The sequence below is a fragment of the Choloepus didactylus genome, chromosome 2 (assembly GCF_015220235.1).
Source record: "Choloepus didactylus isolate mChoDid1 chromosome 2, mChoDid1.pri, whole genome shotgun sequence".
Taxonomy (NCBI): Eukaryota; Metazoa; Chordata; class Mammalia; order Pilosa; family Megalonychidae; genus Choloepus; species Choloepus didactylus.
The window spans coordinates 56,594,806-56,614,994 of record NC_051308.1 but is presented as its reverse complement, the minus strand read 5'-3'; positions in this window follow the sequence as shown (position 1 = coordinate 56,614,994).

Here is a 20,189-nt window from a genome sequence, read left to right as displayed (position 1 = left end):
TATTATGTCCCCCCAAACGCCATTATCTTTGATGTAATCTTGTGTGGCCAGACCTATCAGTGTTAATTAGATTGTAATTCTTTGTGTGTTTCTATGGAATGTGCCCCACCCAGCTGTGGGTGATGACTCTGGATAATTTCCATGGAGGTGTTGGCCTGCCCATTCAGGGTGGGCCTTGATCAGTGGAGCCATATAAATGAGCTGACAAACAAAAGGAACTCAGTGCAGCTGTGAGTGATATTTTGAAGAGAAGCTACAGCCAAGAGAGACACTTTGAAGAACTCACTGGAACTGAGAGAGGAGCTTCAGCTTACAGAGACATTTTGGAGTCGAACTTTGAACGCAGACTTTTGCTCTGGAGAAGCTAAGAGAGGACAAATGCCCCAAGAGCAATTAAGAGTGACAGTTTTGAAGAGCTGAAGCCTGGAGAGGAATGTCCTGGGAGAAAGACATTTTGAAACCAGAACTTGGAGCAGACACCAGCCACATGCCTTCCCAGCTAACAGAGGTTTTCCGGACACCATTGGCCATCTCCAGTGAAGGTACCAATTGTTGATGCATTACCTTCGACACTTTATGGCCTTAAGACTGTAACTGTGTAACCAAATAAACCCCCTTTTATAAAAGCCAATCCATCTCTGGTGTTTTGCATTCCAGCAGCATTGGCAAACTAGAACACCTAGTATTTGATCAAATAACTGGAGACCATAGCCTAGCCAAGGTGACACGTAAGACTGACCATCACAATCACTTTTATTCAAACAATAGCTTCCAGAGCCCTTGGTGCTCTCAGAGACACCAAGTGTAGAAGGCCTACATCTCTTTGATTTTATTTTTAACACTTTGCTAAACTAATATTACATTCCTGGTCCATTTATTTACAAATGAAACTTATTTAGAGTGTCATTTTTCTCTGCTTCCGTTGGCTTTGTTTAGTAGTTATTAAGCTGCTCTAATTTCCCAAGTATGGCCTGATTTTTTTCAGATTAGAAGGTTTAGAATTATTTCATTTTTACTGGTAATTTAATTTTTCTCAAAGCTTTAGTCTCAGACTCTACGAGTTAATGTTGATTCCCTCTCTTTGTGCCCAAGCTCAGTTCCCTTTTCAGGTAAAAATAAATATTCTATTATACCTTTATTGGTCACATCTATGCCTATTCTTCTGTATTCCTTGAGACATGTATTGCTTTAAAATTTGGTTCTGCCTTCCTCTTTCACATTCTTTTAAAATTTATTTATATTTTATATTTTTTAGCTATACATCTCTAAATTATTTTTCATTTCCCTGGTTCCACTTTTTCTGCTGGATCCATTTTGTTTTTCACTGTTTTACACAATTATCTTACTTTGTAATGTGATAATCCTGACCTAGTATTGGTGAAGAATAAAAGAGGAAGAATTTGACATAGGGCTGTCCAGTAGTATATTGATCCTTATCATGCCTTTATACTGTATCAATATAGCTTAGCTGGAACTACAACTCCCAGAACTCCCTTCCCTGCATGTTTCTTGGATAGAGTTGTCCATGAGAGAAACTTGCATGAAATTTTGAAGATGGAAGTAAAGTACGAGCCATTTTTATGCTCTGAATGTCAGTGTAGGGTATATGCAGTTATGTAGCACAGATGTGTCATCAGTTACCTTCTGGCTCACCTTGTTGGTTTTGTGACAGGAGCCATCTCAGACTGATTCTTCTCTTTCATCTTCTTCAAGTTCTGGGCCAGGTGCTTGTGCACTTCTATGATGAGGAGCATCAGCTTATCCTGCAGGACATCTGCACTACCTAGAGTGGAGGGAGGGAGAGAGAGAGAGACATACAGTTCTGGTACAGTTTCCATTTTGTCCTTTGTATCCCCCACAATACGTCTATCTTCCCTTTTCAACTGCTAGCCTTGCTCACTGCAGGTATAGCACTAGATGGAGAAGCCACAGACTAACCTAGACTGCTTAACTAGTTTCTATGATTGCGTGAGGACTAATCCCTCTGCTAAAACCCTTATTCTATATCATTCATAATGGTTCTGCTTCCCTGATCAAATCCTAAGTTATCATTCCCATTTTCCTAAAGGTCTCAAGAGTGAACACCTGAAAAATAGAATGAAGAAAATGGTTAATTGCATGAGGCCTCAGGGGGAATGAGAGAATATCTCAGAGACTTCAGGGATAAGACATAATTCTTTCAATGAAATGTACAAAGATTGGTGCTCTGAAAACGACAATGACTAGTGTCAATGGAAAGGAGTCTGAGACATACTTCCATAGTGCTGCATAGATCCAAAATCACTAAGCAGGAGGCAAATTTGGGAATTCAGGATTTATTTGGTAATTACTTCATTTTTTATTGTTGGTGATTTATTTTAGAAGTCCTTTAGTATGCCTGACATGGTACGTACTCAACGAATGTTTGCAGAAGGAATTGAAATTAGACTGTCTTGAGAAAATTATGAGACTCATCTTTGCTAAAATACTGTTAACTAGACCAAAGAGAAATGTTATTGCCCTATCTTTGAGAGAGGAAATAGGTTCTTAAAGCAAATACAACATTGTCTCTTTTCATGAGAAAATATGGGCTGGATGATAGAATCTCTCAGTTTTAGAACAGGAAGTAGGTTTAGTACTGCTTTCCCATTTCCTAAATAAGTTCAAGAGAAGTTAATTGTCTTGCCCAAGGCCATTGCTAGAGTTCGTGTCAGAATCATGTTCATAATAATCTCAGACCTTAAATCTGTTCACTAAACCATACTCTCTTCCCAGTAAAATGCTTGAGTGCATTTATTGCTGATTGAAAAATGAAACCCAAATACTGATAAGATCAATATCAACTTGGAGATAGGTCTCTAAAGGCCCATCTCATTCAACATTTTCTTTGACAATTTGGATAAGGACCTGTAAGAAAATACTTAGAAATTTTTCCATTAATCTGAGGTAGTGTTCTAGATTGCTAATGCTGCCAGAATGCAAAACACCAGAGATACATTGGCTTTTATAAAGGGGGGTTATTTGGTTACACAGTTATAGTTTTAAGGCCATAAAGTGTCCAAGGTAAGTCATCAACAATCGGGTACCTTCACTGGAGGATGGCTGATGGCATCCGGAAAACCTCTGTTAGCTGGGAAGGCATGTGGCTGGTGTCAGCTTCAAAGTTCTGGTTTCAAAATGGCTTTCTCCCAGGATGTTCCTCTCTAGGCTTCAGCCCCTCAAAAATGTCACTCTTAGTTGCTCTTGGGGCATTTGTCCTCTCTTAGCTTCCCAGGAGCCAAAGTCTGCTTTCAAAGGCCGTCTCCAAAATGTTTCTGTAAGCTGAAGCTACTCTCTCAGTTTCAGTGCGTTCTTCAAAGTGTCCCTCTTGGCTGTAGCTCCACTTCAAAATGTTACTCTCCAAAATTTAGATCTAAGCTACCAGAAGAAGGACTTGTAAAGTTCATCGGAGTTCCTGGAGAGTCAGTCACTGAAAATGGGCATAAGTGAAAGGAAAGGAAGAGGCCAAATCACATAACCAAACCAGTGTGATGAAGCCTTTGTTACTCCGGCACTGGACACCGCATGCCAATCCTGGCATGAAAACTGGATATTGCTGTTGCTAGAATAAATTCTCTGTTTCCTTGCTTCTTTGGATGACTGTTTCCTGAATCAAAAATTCCAGGTGGGCATATCAAATCGACCAAACCCAGGCCATATGTCTATAACCTAACTGCAAGAGGTGCTGGGGAAAGTATCTGGTACTTCCACCTCTATAGACGGACACCGGCCCTCTTTTTACTAAAGCTCAAATGGTATGGAATTCCCAAAATATAGGAAGGGGGTTCAGAAGATGGGCACCCACTAAAACAAGAACTATGCACCATACTATGTCAGAACACCATACCACTGTGGAAATGTATTTAGTCTGCTGATGCAGGAAGTTACTATATCTTATTTAAGAGTTAGATCTTGTAAAGGAATTTTAAAAAACCAATCTGAGAGAATTTCATTCATAACCGTGAAAGCACTTCAAACTCTTCAACAGGAAGATGAACGGTTGTATTATCACTCCTTAGCACAGAATATCAGTAACAGACTTCCTTTTGCTTTGCCCACTTCTCTCACCACAGTCCTGTGAGGCTGGGATTCTCATAGGACTGAGAACTGCTTTCAAGACACCCCAAGCCCTATCTATTATTTATCATTTTAAATCATTGCAGCATCAGAGGAAATGAGGCCTAGAAATCCCCTGAGAATGCTGAGGGATCAAATGTACATGAAATCAAAGGGCTATACCAAAGTCAGGTATTACCAGAGCAGTGGTTTAAAAGGTTTTTGAGCTGCTGTAAGAACTTCCACAAAACTCCATGAGCACCTCCATGGATTTGTTAAAGGCCTTGAAAAGCAAAGTTTGAAATCCACATGGTAACGCAAAGAACTCCAAACAGGTTATCTAAGAACCCGAGTTCTAAGTGTGCCACTGAGGTTTAAAAGACTAAGTCTCTATAAGCTTTCATTCCCTCTTCTATAAAATGGAAAAATTAGCCATCTCACAGAGTTATTGTAGAAGTCAAATAGGAGAATATCTGTAAAATCTAGCTGAACCATAAAGTAGTTAGATGTGAATAACTTGCTTCTCATACTCCTTTGCGACCAAGAATTTTAAACCTAGAGCACTTAGGTCTATGTCTGTACAGCCTGGGAAATTTCATCTGTCATACAAGATGTGGAGATCCAGGGGTTCATTGGCTGTGCCTCAGGTGTGTTACACCAGCATTGACAATAGAACCAAGCTCACAGCCTTTCCTGAACCCATCACTTTAAACACAATCCGAGCTCTGGCTTGCCTTACTGCCTTGCTTTGGAATGTTGGTGTGAACGGATTGCCACCAAGGTTCATGTTCTAACCTATCTACTCCACTGTTGTGGGGAGTGCCTCCCTGCCTTCTTTCTGCATCTGGCTAATATAGGCTGTGCTTTTCATTTTCTCCTGCTTGTCCCAAAGCCTTCTCCTCAGAGACTTTTTGCCACGCCCTAGAGTAAAGTTAATTGGTTAGAAAAGTCACTCTTCCCACCAACCTTGGCCACTCCTGGCATAGGAGCCATTCCATGGTTTGCAGTTGATTTCCACTGGGAGGCAGTCCTCTGGGTGGCTGACTGTTTAGATGCCTGAACTTAAAACCCATGAGATGCCTCTGTAGGCCATACTGATTTGCCTTTCTGTGTGTTGGGCAAGGAAATTTCCCCAGGCCTCCTTAGTTCCTAACTTTGGGAAATAATCTCCCAGATCTGACCACAACTACAAGAATGAAACCAACAGGGCATTTGAGCCCTAGTGGGAGAACCGGGGTAAAGTAAGAGTTAATAGTAGACTTGAGGCATTCCCTGTTCACCAGGAGGAAACTAGGAGAGGAGAGGAGAGTGTGTAATGAGGGTATGTGTGTGTTGGAGGAGTGGGGGCCTTCAGGGGGCAGTGGATGGGGTTGTAGGATGCAGTGTCTGTATTTTGGCATTAAATGTGAAAAATTTTTGAATTAAAATATATAATAAATATAAATATATGTAAAATGGCTTTTTGTTTGAGTCATTTGTTCAAGATCTCTATAATTCTGAGCATATGTATTGAGGAAGAGCGGAATGTAGGTCTTTTGACTTATTGCATTTTAAAAATATATACCCAGAAAACATTTTGGAAGGAATTGGGTGACTTTCAGTCCCCAAACTTCTTGATGACTCACGGAACCTTCTCTTTCCCGATATGCAGGAAGGGGCTTGCTAGAGAGGAACCCTGGGAGATATGAATTTATTTTTACTAAACCTTTGTTTTCCCATCTATGAAATGTTTATTATTTTTAAAAAATCATGTGCTGTTAGGACCCACCCTATAAAATCAGATCCAGTGCCTGTCTTCTTTGGTGTTAAAATTTGAGATAGCCATGTTCATGAAAATCCAGCCTGCAATAATAGAAAAACCAAAACTAAAACAATAGTGAAGTAGGAATAAGGTATTTTCATGAAAAATAAGTGGATTATAGAGTTGAGAATGAAGGAAAGCTTGAAGATGAGAGTTCAGCTTCCAGGAAAGGGGTTCAGATAGGTGGTTTCCTGAAGGAGAGGGTATTACAGAATTTATTTGAATAAAAGTAATTCTTTACACTCCCTAACATTTAGCTTGTTAAGAAAAAGGAACCTTTTGATGGGGAGACATCAAGGCTCTTAAGGCCCTAGTGGGGTGAGTAAAGATAGTTAAACAGTTGTCTTCTACCCTGGGAAATCACAGCATCACCAGATTTGTGGTGTGCAGGTGGGCTAGCAAGACGCTGACTACCAGAGGTGGTTGCTCCTATGTGCCCCATACCTGGGATCAGACCCCCTTGAAGGTTAATTGTCACATAACCAATCTGCAGCTGAGAAGGCCCAGATCTGAGAAGCAAGATACCATCAACACTGGTTCCTGCAGAAGGCTGAGCCCCACAGTCACGTAGGAGAGGAAGACAAGCAGAGGGAGCTGCAGCAGGAAGTATGCCTGGGCCAGTTCAGGCCGGAAGCTTGTGTCCCTATATCCATTAGAACCTACATCTTTATGGAGAACAGGGAGCACAAGATTGATACCAGCTAAACTGCAGAAAATGCCAAAGCATGACCTCAATTATTCTGGATAAAAACATTAAAAGGTGCCAAACCATAAACTCTACCCTTGGTAAGGAGATAGCCCTTGGGACTGAGCCAGCTCTGGACCTAATACATATGCCTCCCCATTTCTTTGAACAATTTCTTTTACTTATTCATTTTATTTAATAGCAGGAATGAACAAAAATATTTGCCAAATATCAGCAATATGCATAATATTATGCTAGGTCTTGTGGAGGATGCAACAAAAATTGTGAGATCTGTACTTTTATAAATCTTTATACTTTCTAAATTGCTACCATATTATTGCAAGATTTTATCCTTATAACCTTTCCTCATCCTTTCCAGGAAGCCTTCTCTCACTAACTTTACCTTGTTATATTTATACTTTTATTTCGATATCTGTAAGTTTAACTTTTTTAAGTTTGCATACATTTGTGCTTGTCTATTTTTTATACATGTTTAGGTGTATGTGCCTCTCTTAGACTAAATGTTTTTAGAGGAGGCACATTCATTTCACCACTCAGACTAGAAGCTTCCTGAGGACTAGAACTATGTCTCATCCAATAGATTAAGAGCCACCTTAGACAAAAAACCATTTTAAACATTTATTCACTTAAAAAATTACATTAGTAAAATTCACCTTTGTCTGATGTATAGTTCTATGAGTTTTGACAAATGCATACAACCATATAACCACCACCACAATCAAGATATAGAACAATTTCATCACCCCTCCACACATACAGAAAACATCCCCCTAACAGGTCATTGGCCTGAATTGGGTAACTTACCCATTGTGAAACAATTTCCATGAACAAAGAATGCCGTGGGCTGACTGATCTAAGCCATGTTTTGAGGTTGCCCAGCATCTTTTATTTTAAATAACTTCTTTTTTTTTAATTAGAGAAGTTGTAGGTTTACAGAAAAATCATGAAGGAAATATCAAGTTCCCATATACCCCATCCCTATTAACTCTATGCATTAGTTTGGTAACTTTATTACAACTGACAAGAGAATGCTATTATAAATATATTTTTAATTATAGTCCATCATTTACATTAAGGTTCACTGTTGTAAAGTCTATGTTGTATCTTTTTAAAATTTTATTCTAGTAATTTTATTCTAGTAATATATAAACAACCTAAAATTCCCCCTACTAACCGTATTTCAGTGGTGTTAATTACATTCACAATATTGTGCTACCATCACTACCATTTATGACCAAAACTTTTCTATCATCCCAAACTCGAAATCTGTACCAATTAAGCATTAACTCCCATTCCCTACCCTAGTAACCTATATTATAGTTTCTGACTGTAATTATTTTATATCAGTGAGATCATACAATATTTATCCTTTTGTGTATGACTTATTTCACTCAACATTGTATCTTCAAGGTTCATCCATGATATCACATGTATCAGAACTTCATTCCTTTTTACAGCTGAATAATATCCCACTGTGTATGTGTGTATGTGTGTGTGTATGTGTATCACATTTTGTTATCCATTCATTGGTTCATGGACACTCGGGTTGTTCCACCTTTTGGCTATTGTGAATTATGCTGCAATGAATGTTGGTATACAAATTCTGTTTGATTCCCTGCTTTCAATTCTTTGGGGTATATATCTAGAAGTGGGATTGCCAGATCATATGCTAACTATATACTTAACTTTCTGAGGACAATCAAACTGTTTTTCACATTGACTGCACCATTTTACATATCATGGTTCCTATTTCTGCACATTCTCTCCAATTCTTATTTTCTGTTTTTATAATAGTAGCCATTCTAGTGGGTATGAAATGGTATTTCATCGTGGTTTTGATCTATAATTCCCTAATGACTACTGATGTCGAGCATTTTTTCATGTGTTTTTTGGTCATTTGTCTATCTTCTTTGGAGAAATGTCTGTTCAAGTCTATTGCCTGTTTTTTAATTGGGTTGCTGGGTTTTTTGTTGTTGAGTTGTAGGATTTCTTTATATTATCTGGATATAAACCCTTATCGGATACATGGTTTACAAATATTTTCTCTCATTCCATAGGTGCTGTTTACACTTATGAAGTAAAACCTTTGATACATAAAAGTTTTTAATTTGGACAAGGTCTCATTTGTTTTTTTTTTTTCTTTTGTTGTTTGTGTTCTGGTGTAACCTCTAAGAAACTATTGCCTAATACAAGGTCCTGAAGATACTTCCCTATGTTTTCTTCTAGGATTTTTATACTTTTATATATTTATGTCTTTGATCCATTTTGAATTCATTTCAGTATATTCTGTAAGGTCCAACTTCATTATTTTGCATATGGATATCCAGTTTTACTAGTATATTTGTTGAAGATACTATTCTTTCCCCACTGAGTGGACTGGGCACCCATGTGAAAAATCTACTGGCCATAGATACAAGGGGTTCTTTCTAAACTCTTGGTTCAAATACATTGTTTTATATATCCATCCTTGTGCAAGTGCCATGCTGTTTGGATTACTATAGCTTTGTAAATAAGTTTTAAAATCAGAAAGTGTGAATCTTCTCAATTCATTCTTTTTCAATACGATTTTTTTAATATACATATATATTTTATTGAGATTGTTCACATACCGTACAACTATCCAAAGATCCAAAGTGTACAATCAATTGCCCTTGGTACCATCATACAGCTGTGCATCCATCACCACAATTAATTTTTTTCCAATTTTTAGAACATATTCATTACTCCAGAAAAGAAATAAAGACAAAAAAAGGAAACTCAAGTCTTCCCATACCGCAATCCCCCATTATTGATTCATAGTTTTGGTATAGTACATTTGTTACTGTTGATGAAAGAATGTTAAAAAACTACTAGCTGTAGTTTATAGTTTGCAATAGGTATATATTTTTTCCTATGTGCCTCTCTATTATTAACTTCTATTATAGTGTCATACACTTGTTCTAGTTCATGAGAGAGATTTCTAATACTTGTACAGTTGATCACGGACATTGTCTACCACAAGATTCACCGTTTTATACAGTCCCATCTTTGAACCTCCAACTTTCCTTCCGGTGACATATGTGACTCTGAGCTTATCCTTTCCACCACCTTCACACACCTTTCCACACTTGTTCTAGTTTGCTAATGCTGCAAAACGCAAAACACCAGAGATGGATAGGCTTTTATAAAACGGGGGTTTATTTCACTAGACAGTTACAGTCTTGAGGCCACAAAGCATCCAAGGTAACGCCTCAGCAATCGGGTACCTTCACCGGAGGATGGCCAATGGCGTCCGGAAAAACTCTGTTAGCTAGGAAGGCAGCTGGCGTCTGCTCCAAAGCTCCGGCCTCAAAACGGCTTTCTCCCAGGACGTTCCTCGCTAGCAAGCTTGCTCCTCTTCAAAACATCACTCCCAGCTGCACTCAGTTCCTCTCTTTGAGTCAGCTCATTTATATGGTTCCACCGATCAGGGCCCACCCTGAATGGGCGGGGCCACACCTCCATGGGAACATCTCATCAGAATCATCTCCCACAGCTGGGTGGGGCATATTCCAAGCAAATCCAACCAGCACCAAAAACGTTTGCCCCACACAAGACCACAAAGATAATGGCATTTGGGGGACACAATACACTCAAACCGGCACATTCCACCCCCTGGACCCCAAAATGACATCATCTTTCCAAATACAAAATACATTTATTTAATCACAATATCACAAAAACTTAAATCATTTCAGTAACAAAAGTTAAGCACAAAACCCCATCAAAATCAATTTAGGCATGGCCATTCCTAAGGCATAATTTTTCTTTAGCTGTGGATCTGTGAACTTAGAACAAATTATGTGCTCCCAATATACAAAGGAGAGACATTCATAAGATAAACATTTCCATTGCCATAAGGAGAAAGAGTAAGGAAAACAGGGTTAACAGGACCAAAACAGTTCCTAAAACCTGCAGGACAAACTCCATTAGATTTCAAAGTCTGAGAGTCATTAACAGAACGACATTGCATCCTTGGGGCTTCAGAGAGCAGGAGCCTAACCCTTCCCAAGGGCCTTTTCAGCAGCCCTTTCCTCTCCAAATGCTTGGGTGAGTGCTCCAACTTATCCACACACTGGGGAGACCACCTTCTCGGCCCCACCCTCCTCAAACATCGGGGCAGCTCCCAGATTCCCTTCCATCTCCAGGGCACACGCTCAACCCCTTCAGAACAGTGTGGTGGCAGCCAGGCTCTCCCCAATTCTCTGGGAATGTGCTCCAACCTCTTTGGGACCTGAGGTGGCAAAACTCTTCTAGAGCATCGAGGTGGAATGCCCACCCTCGACCTCTGGGGCAAACTCACCCTTTCCATGCGTGTGGGCTGCTCCATTCTCCCAGCCCGAGACCTCCTGACTCCAGACCTCAACCTCCATGGCTCTGTCTTTGAAGAGATTTTTCCTTTAATTTTCCTTGTCTGTCTCCTCCAGTCCAGATCGGCAATGGCTCTGTCTATAAAGATCTCGCAAAAATTCTGTTGGCTTTGCATGAAGCACACAGGGGTCAAAGCCATCAGACAATAGGACTTTCCACAAATCCTTTCTGGATAATTCCATCTCCAATCTTGGCTTGTACTGAAATGGCGGTTGGGTTCCATGTTTGGTTACATCCTCATGTTGGGCTGTAGTTTCTGGGATTCCACCCCCTGGAAACTCGTAATTTTCTAAGCCATCAGCTTCTGGTTTCTTTGAACCCAAGAGTTCAGTTCTAAATTTATCTCTCTCCACTTGCATTTTACTATAAGCTGCAAGGAGAAGCCAGGGTATATCCTCCACAGGTAGTCTGGAGATCTCCTCAGCTAAGTATTCCAGGTTGTCACTTTTAAATTCTTCCTTCCATCTGACACCAGGACTCAATTTTGCCAAATTCTGTGCCACTTTAAAACAAGGATCGCCTTTCTTCCAGTTTACAACAACATATTCATCATTTCTGCTCAAGTCCTCATCAGAAGTATCTTTAGAGTCCGTATTTCCACAAACAGTCTCTTTAAAGCAGTTTTGGCCTTTTCTATCAAGCTCCTCACAATTCTTCCATAGTCCTCCCCTTATCCATTTGAAAAGCCGTTCCAACATGTTTGGTATTTGCAAACTCAGCAGCAAAAGCACCCCACTTCTCCGGTACCAAAATCTGTCCTAGTTTGCTAATGCTGCAGAACGCAAAACACCAGAGATGGACAGGCTTTTATAAAATGGGGGTTTATTTCACTAGACAGTTACAGTCTTGAGGCCACAAAGCATCCAAGGTAACACCTCAGCAATCAGGTACCTTCACCGGAGGATGGCCAACGGCGTCCGGAAAACCTCTGTTAGCTAGGAAAGCAGCTGGCGTCTGCTCCAAAGCTCCGGCCTCAAAACGGCTTTCTCCCAGGACGTTCCTCGCTAGCAAGCTTGCTCCTCTTCAAAACATCACTCCCAGCTGCACTCAGTTCCTCTCTTTGAGTCAGCTCATTTATATGGCTCCACCGATCAGGGCCCACCCTGAATGGGCGGGGCCACACCTCCATGGGAGCATCTCATCAGAATCATCTCCCACAGCTGGGTGGGGCACATTCCAAGCAAATCCAACCAGCACCAAAAACGTTTGCCCCACACAAGACCACAAAGATAATGGCATTTGGGGGACACAATACACTCAAACTGGCACAATACTGTTAGTTATTCTCACAACATGCTACCATCACTTCTGTCCATTTCCAAACATTTAAGTTCACCGTGGTTGAACATTCTGCTTATAATAAGCAACCACTCCCCATTCTTTAGCCTCATTCTATATCCTGGTAACTTACATTTCATGTCTATGAGTTTACATATTATAATTAGTTCATATCAGTGAGACCCTGCAATATTTGTCCTTATGTGTCTGTCTTATTTCACTCAATATAGTGCCCTCAACATTTCTTCATCAACCCATTTTTTTTAAGATGGTTTTGTTTACACACCATGCATTCTGTCCTAAGTAAACAATTGTTGGTTCCCTGTATAGTCACATATTTATGTATTGAGCACATTGCCACTATCTATATGAGGACATCTCCATTTCTTCCACATAGAAGGAGGAAGAGTCAAAGAAGGCAGAGAGACTAAAGAAAAAGAAAAAAGAAAGAGAGAAAAAAACAAGAAAACAAAACATGACAACTAGAAAGCAACAAAAGGAAAGATAGCATTAACCTAAAGTAGAATAGTCAGACAACATCACCAATGCCAGGAGTCCCATACCCTTCCCTTATTCCCAGCCCCCAATAGGCATTTAGCTTTGGTATATTGCCTTTGTTATATTAAAGGAAGTATAATACAATGTTTCTGTTAATTATAGTCTCTAGTTTGCATTGATTGTATTTTCCCCCAATCCCACCCTATTTTTAACACCCTACAATGTTGACATTCATTTGGTCTACCTCATGTAAAAACATATTTGTACCTTTTATTACAATAGTTGAGCATCCTAGGTTCCCTGAGTTATACAGTCCCAGTCTTTATCTTTTGTCTTACATTCTGGTGTCCCATATGGTCCTAATCTTCCTCTTTCAACCATACTCAGAGGCATCATTGTTGAGTGTACTTACATTGCTGTGCTGCTATCTCCGAAAATTGTTTTCCAAACCTCTCACTCCTTTCTTTTCCTTCCTGTCTGCAGGAAGGAAAAGTGTTTACTGTAAAGCAGGTATCTTGTTCACAAACTCTGTCATTGTCTGTTTGTCAGAGAATATTTTAAGCTCTCCCTTATATTTGAAGGACAGTTTTGCTGGATATAGGATTCTTGGTTGGTGGCTTTTCTCTTTCAGTATCTTAAGTATATCACACCACGTCCTTCTTGCCTCCATGGCTTGAGAAAGCCGCACATTGTCTTATCAAGCTTCCTTTGTATGTGATGGATCACTTTTCTCTTGCTGCTTTCAGGATTCTCTCTTTATCTTTGACGTTTGATAATCTGATTATTAAGTGTCTTGGCATAGGCCTATTCAGAGCTGTTCTGTCTGGGGTACTCTGTGCTTCTTGGATCTGTAATTTTATGTCTTTCATAAGAGATGGGAAATTTTCATTGATTATTTCCTCTGTTATTGCTTCTGCCCTTTTTCTCTTCTCTTCTCCTTCTGGGACACCAATGACACATACATTCCTGCTTTTCATTTTGTCCTTAAGTTCCTGGAGACATTGCTCATAGTTTTCCATTCTTTTCTCTATCTGTTCTTTTGTGTGTAGGCTTTCAGTTGCCTTGTTCTCCTATTCCTGAGTGTTTTCTTCTGCCTCTTGAGATCTGCTGTTGTATGTTTCCATTGTGTCTTTCATCTCTTGTGTTGTGCCTTTCATTTCCATAGATTCTGCCAGTTGGTTTTTTGAACTTTCAATTTCTACCTTGTGTAAGCCCAATGTTTTCATTATACCCTTCATCTCTTTTGCCATATCTTCCCTAAACTTTTTAAATTGATTTGGTATTAGTTGTTTCATTTCCTGTATCTCAGTTGAAGTTTGTTCCTTTGACTGGGCCATAACTTTGTTTTTCTTAGTGTAGGTTGTAGTTTTCTGTTGTCTAAGCATGGTTTCCTTGGTTACCCCAATCAGGTTTTCCCAAACCAAAAGGGGCTCCGGTCCCAGAAGGAAGAAATATTCAGTATCCAGTTTCCCTGAGGGTGTGTCTTAGAAAATTGGTACCCCTTGTGAGGCCTCAAGTGACTGTGCCCTTCTGCCTAGCAGGTGGCACCTGTCAGCCTGTAACTCCAGACTAGTATAAGGAGGTGTGGCCTGTGGCTGTTTTCCCCCAGGCTCTGGGGTCTGGTTCTGAATGGAAGGCAGGTAGTAGAGCTGGGCCCCAACTCTTTCCTCTTAGGAAGATAGACCCCCTAGGGAGAGGTCATTAGCATTTGAATGGGCTCTCTCTGCCTGTGCTATCTCCACCCTTCTCTGGGTCAGAGTGCTGGGAGCTGAAAATGGCTGATGCTTTCTCTACTGAGCCAAAAAAGGGACAGAAAGCCCACTTCAGGGCCAGTCCACAGCCACCCTCCAGCTCTCCAAGGTCAATCATCACCCAAAGCCTCTGTCTGCTTGTTGGGGATTCGTAGCTTGTATTGAGCAGTTTGTTAATTAAAACCTCAGCTGGAGCTCAGCTGAGCTGTATTCACTTGCTCAGAGAGAGCTTCTCTCTTGCACCACAAGGCTTTGCAGCCTGGGCCATGGGGAGAGGGGGCTCCCTGCTTGGATCTGCAGTTTTTACTTACAGATTTTCTGCTGCAATCTCAGGCATTCCTCCCAATTCACGTTTGTGTATGATGAGTGAACAGACACATTTGTTCCCCTGCAGTTATTCCGGATTATTTACTAGTTGTTCCTGGTTGTTTATTAGTTGTTCCAGGAGGACTAACTAGCTTCCAATCCTATCTATGCTGCCGTCTTAGAGCCTCTCCTTCAATATGGTTTTGACTGTTTGGGACCCCTTATGAGTCCACATTAATTTAGTGATTGTGTTGAATTTGTAAATAACTTTGGGTAGAATTAACATCTTCAAAATATTTTGTCTTCAAATCCATGAATATGGGATGTCCTTCTATTTATTTAGGTCTTTGATTTCTTCTAGCAGTGTTTTGTAGTTTTCTATGTATAAGCCCTTTATATCCTTGGCTAAATTTTTTCCTAGATATTTGATTCTCTTAGTTGCTATTTGTGCCAGTTTGAAGCTGTTATGAACCCCAGAAGAGCCATGAACTTTTAATCCAATCTTGTGGGATGGGACTTTTGATTGAATGTTTCCATGGAGATGTGATCCACCCAACTGTGGGTGAGACCATTGGTTAAGTTATTTCCATGGAGGCATGAATCCGCCCATTCAGGGTGTGTCATAATTAGATCACTGGAGTCCTTTAAAGAGAGCTCACACAGAAAGCAGAGAAGACAAAATGCACCAGGATATGCTAAGCCAGGACCCACAGAACTTTAAGAAGTCAACACAGACCCAGATGCTTGGAGATGCAGAAAGAAAGATGTTTGGAAATGCTAAGCTAAGAGATGAAGCCCAGAGTTTGCCATGGAGAAGCTAAGAGAGGACTCCCAGAGGCTTAGAGAGAAACAACCCAGGAGAACCAAGCAGAGAGCTGAGAGAAGCTAAGAGACTCAGAAGCCCAGAGACATTTGGGAGAAAGCCATTTGAAATGCAACCCAGGAGCAAAAGACCAGCAGATGCTAGCCACGTGCCTTCCTAACTGACAGAGGTGTTCCAAATGCCATCTGCCTTTCTTCAGTGAATGTTTCCTCTTGTTGATGCTTTAGTTTGGACACTTTATGGCCTGAGAACTGTAAATTTGTAAGCTAATAAATCTCCTTTACAAAAACCAATCCATTTCTGGTATTTTGCATTTCAGCAGCATTAGCAAGCTTGAACACTTTTGTAAATGGATTTTTTTGTTTGTTTGATCTTTAGATTTTTCATTACAAGTGTATAGAACCACTACTAGTTTTTGCATGTTGATCTTGTACCCCACCATTTTGCTGAATTCATTTATTTGTTCTAGTAGCTTAGTTGAGGAGTTTTCGGGACTTTCTATATAAAATCATGTCATCTGCAAATAGGAAAAGTTTTACTTCTTCCTTTCCAATTTGGATGCCTTCTCTTTCTTTTTCTTACATAATTGCTCTGGCAAGAATGTCCAGTACACTATTGAATCATCAGTGGTGACAGAGGGCTTCTGCGCTGGTTTGAATGTATTATGTCCCCCAGAAAAAGCCATATTCTTTGATGCAGTCTTGTGGGGCAGACGTTTTATGCTGATTAGATTTGCATGGAAATGCGCCCCACCCAACTGTAGGTGATAACTCTGATGAGAGACTGCCATGGAGGCATGGGCCCCACCTATTCAGGGTGGACCTTGATCAGTGGAGCCATATAAATGAGCTGACAGGCAGAGGGAACTCAGTGCAGCTGTGAGCGATGTTTTGAAGAGGAGCTACATCCAAGAGGGACACTTGGAAGAAAACACAGGAGCTGCAGATGAGAGACAGTTTGAAAACAGCCATTGAAAGCAGACTCTTGCTCCAGAGAAGCCGAGAGAGGACAAATATCCCAAGTGCAACTAAGAGTGACATTTCTGAGGAACTGCAGCTTAGAGAGGAGCATCCTGGGAGAAAGCCATTTTGAAACCAGAACTTTGGACCAGATGCCAGCCATGTGCCTTCCCAGATAACAGAGGCTTTCCAGACACCATTGGCCATCCTCCAGTGAAGGTTCCTGATTGCTGATGTGTTACCTTGGACACTTTATGACCTTAAGACTGTAACTGTGTAACCAAATAAACCCCCTTTTATAAAAGCCAATCCATCTCTGGTGTTTTGCATTCCAGCAGCATTAGCAAAGTAGAACAGCATCATTGTCTTGTTTCTGATCTTAAAGGGAAAGCTTTCAGTCTCTTACCATCGAATGTGATGTTAGCTGTGGGTTTTTCACATATGCCTTTTATCATGTTGAGGATGTTTCCTTCTATTTCTAGTTTTCTATCCATTTTTATCAAGAAGGGGTGCTGAATTTTGTCAAAAGCCTTTCTGTCTAAATTGAGATGATCATTTGTGCTTTTTCCTTTGTTTTGTTAATATGATGTATTGTATCTAATGATTTTTTAATGTTGAACACTCTTACATGCCTGAGTTAAATCCTACTTGATCATGGTGTATACTTCTTTTAATATTCTGTTGGATTCAGTTTGTTAGTGTTTTGCTGAGAATTTTTACATCTATATTCAATAAGGGGTCTTGGCTTGTAATTTTCTTTTCTTGTGGTACCTTTATCTGGCTTTGGTCTGAGGGTGACCTTGGCCTTATGGGATGACTTAGGCTGTGTTCTCTGCTCTTCAATTTTTTGGAAATATTTGAGCAGGATTGGTGTTAATTCTTCTTGGAATATTTGGTCAATTTTACCAGTGAAGCCATCAGGGGCTGGACTTTTCTTTGTTGGGAAGTTTTTGATGACTGATTCAATCTCTTCATTTGTTTTTGGTCTGATGATCTTCTATTTTTTCTTGAGTCAGTGTAAGTAGTTTGTGTTTCTAGGAATTTTTCCATTTTCTCTAGGTTAACTAATTTGTGGGAATACAGCTATTCATGTTATCTTTGTATAATCCTGTTTATTTCTGTGAAGTTAGTAGTAACGTCCTTCCTTTCACTTCCGATTTTAGTTATTTTTGTCCTCTCTCATCTTTTTTTTGTCAACTCTAGCTAAAGGTTTGTCAATTTTCTTGATGTTTTCAAAGAACCACTTTTGGTTTTGTTGATTCTCTCTATTGTTTTTTAATTCTCTATTTCATTTATCTCCACTCTAATCTTTGTTATTTCCTTCCTTCTACTCATTTTGGATTTGGTTTCTCTTCTTTTTCTAGATTCTCCAGTTGTAAGGTTAGGTCTTTGATTTGAGATCTTTCTTCTTTTTTAATATAACTATTGAGAGCTATAAATTTGTCTCTCATCATTAACTTTGCTGCATCCTATAAATTTTGGTATGTTGTGTTTTCATTTTCATTTGCCTCAAGACATTTCCTAATTTTTCTTGTGATTTCCTAATTCTTCTTTGACCCATTAGTTGTTTAAGACTGTGTTGTTTAATTTCCCCATATTTGGGAATTTCCCATATCTTCCTCTGTTGTGGATTTCTAGGTTCATTCCATTTGGTTGGAGAAGATATATAGTTTAATTTCAATATCAATTACTAATTGAGACATGTTTTATGACCTAACATATGGTTCATCTATCATGAAGAATGGTCTATGTGCACTAGCGAAGAATATGTATTCTGCTGCTATCGAGTGAAGTGCTCTATACATGTCTGTTAGACCTAACTGGTTCAGAGTTTCATTCGTTTTAAATTTTCTCATTAATTTTCTGTCAACATGTTCTATCCATTATTGAAAGTGGTGTATTTAAGTCTCCTACTGTTAATGTAGAACATCAGTTTCTCCTTTCAAATCTGTCAATATTTGCTTCATGTATTTCCAGGCTCTGCTGTTTGGTACACATATATTTATAATTGTTATGCCTTGTTGAATTGACTCCTTTATTCAACTCCTTTAATTCAACCACTTCTTGTTGAACTGAATCCTTTATTCACATATAAATTTATATTCGTATATAAATTCTTTGTTCCTCATAACTGTTTTTTACTTAAAGCCTATTTTATGTGATATAATAGAGCTATTCCAGCTCTCTTTTGGTTAATATTTTCATGGTACGATTTTTTTCCCATTCTTTCACTTTCAACCTACTTGTGTCTTTGAACTTAAGGTGAGTCTCTTGTATGCAGAATGTAGTTGAATAATGCTTTTTTTTTTTTTTTTAACCATTCTGCCAATCTCTGCTTTTGACTGGAGAGATTAATTAATTTACATTTAAAGTAACTATTGGTAATGCATGACATTCTTCTTCCATTTTGCGTTTGGTCTTTATAAATTTTATAACTTTTGTTTAATCCCTATTTTCTCTGTTAATGCCTACTTTAATTTTTTTTTTTATTGTACCATTTTGAGACCCTTCTCATTTCTCATAGGTCTTAAACTTAACATCCTAAAACTATAACAATCATGTTTGATTTGATACCAACTTAACTTCAGTAGTATACACATACACTGTTCCTACGCCCTTCCATTCCCCCTCCTTTTTTTGTTATACTTGTTACTATATAGAGAGAGAGAGAAAGAGAAAGTTTACATAGCAGAATTTCTTTATTCTTTGTATGTTTGAAAATTATCCAAAGAAGCTGGAAAGGCCATGTGCCTTTATTTTTTAATACATTTTTTATTGTGAAATTTAACATATTTACCTAACAGTGATAACTTTCAAAGTATGATTTAACAAGTAGTTAGAGAGCAAACTTCAAAGAATTTTATGGGTTACAGTTCCACAATTTCAGTTATTTCCTCATTGTGAAATACATATACAGAAAGGTGATAACTTTCAAAATACAATTTAATGAGAACTATAGAGTAATTTCAACGAATGTTATGTGTTACAGTTCCACCATTTCAATTATTTCCTTCTAGCTATTCTAATACCCTAGCATCTAAAAAAAGTATGTATATAAAGATTCAGTATTTGAAATCCTTTGTTAAAATCTATCTTGTCTGTTGCTACTTTTTCCTCTCATTTAATCACTTTCTTGATCTTCAAGTGTGTCTGGGCAGTGACCACCCTAAATTGTTTATATTGAAAAGGGGTGTTGACATTATGTGGAAGGGGGCTGCATCTGGTTGCTGTTTTTAAAGAGGCTGTTGCCTCTGGGTTTTAGGACTTGTCTGGCATAGGAACACTCTGGTGGATTTAAGTTTCTGAGAGATAAACTTAGTGATTGAAACTTTTATAGAATCTCAGATAGGGACCTAGGTATTTTAGGACTAGTGTTGGTTAGGGCATGGCATATTGTGGCCATTTGGGATACCTAGCTGGACCTTGCATAAGAGTATCCTCCAGGATAGCCTCTCAACTATTTGAAATCTCTTAGCCACTATAGCCTTAAAAAATATATATTTTTAATTGTTTGTTCACATCTATAGATGTAGCATTTTTTTATGCATTTGTGTTTTAGGACCTGTAAGAAGTAAAAAGTGGAGTTGCATAGCAAAAAAAATAC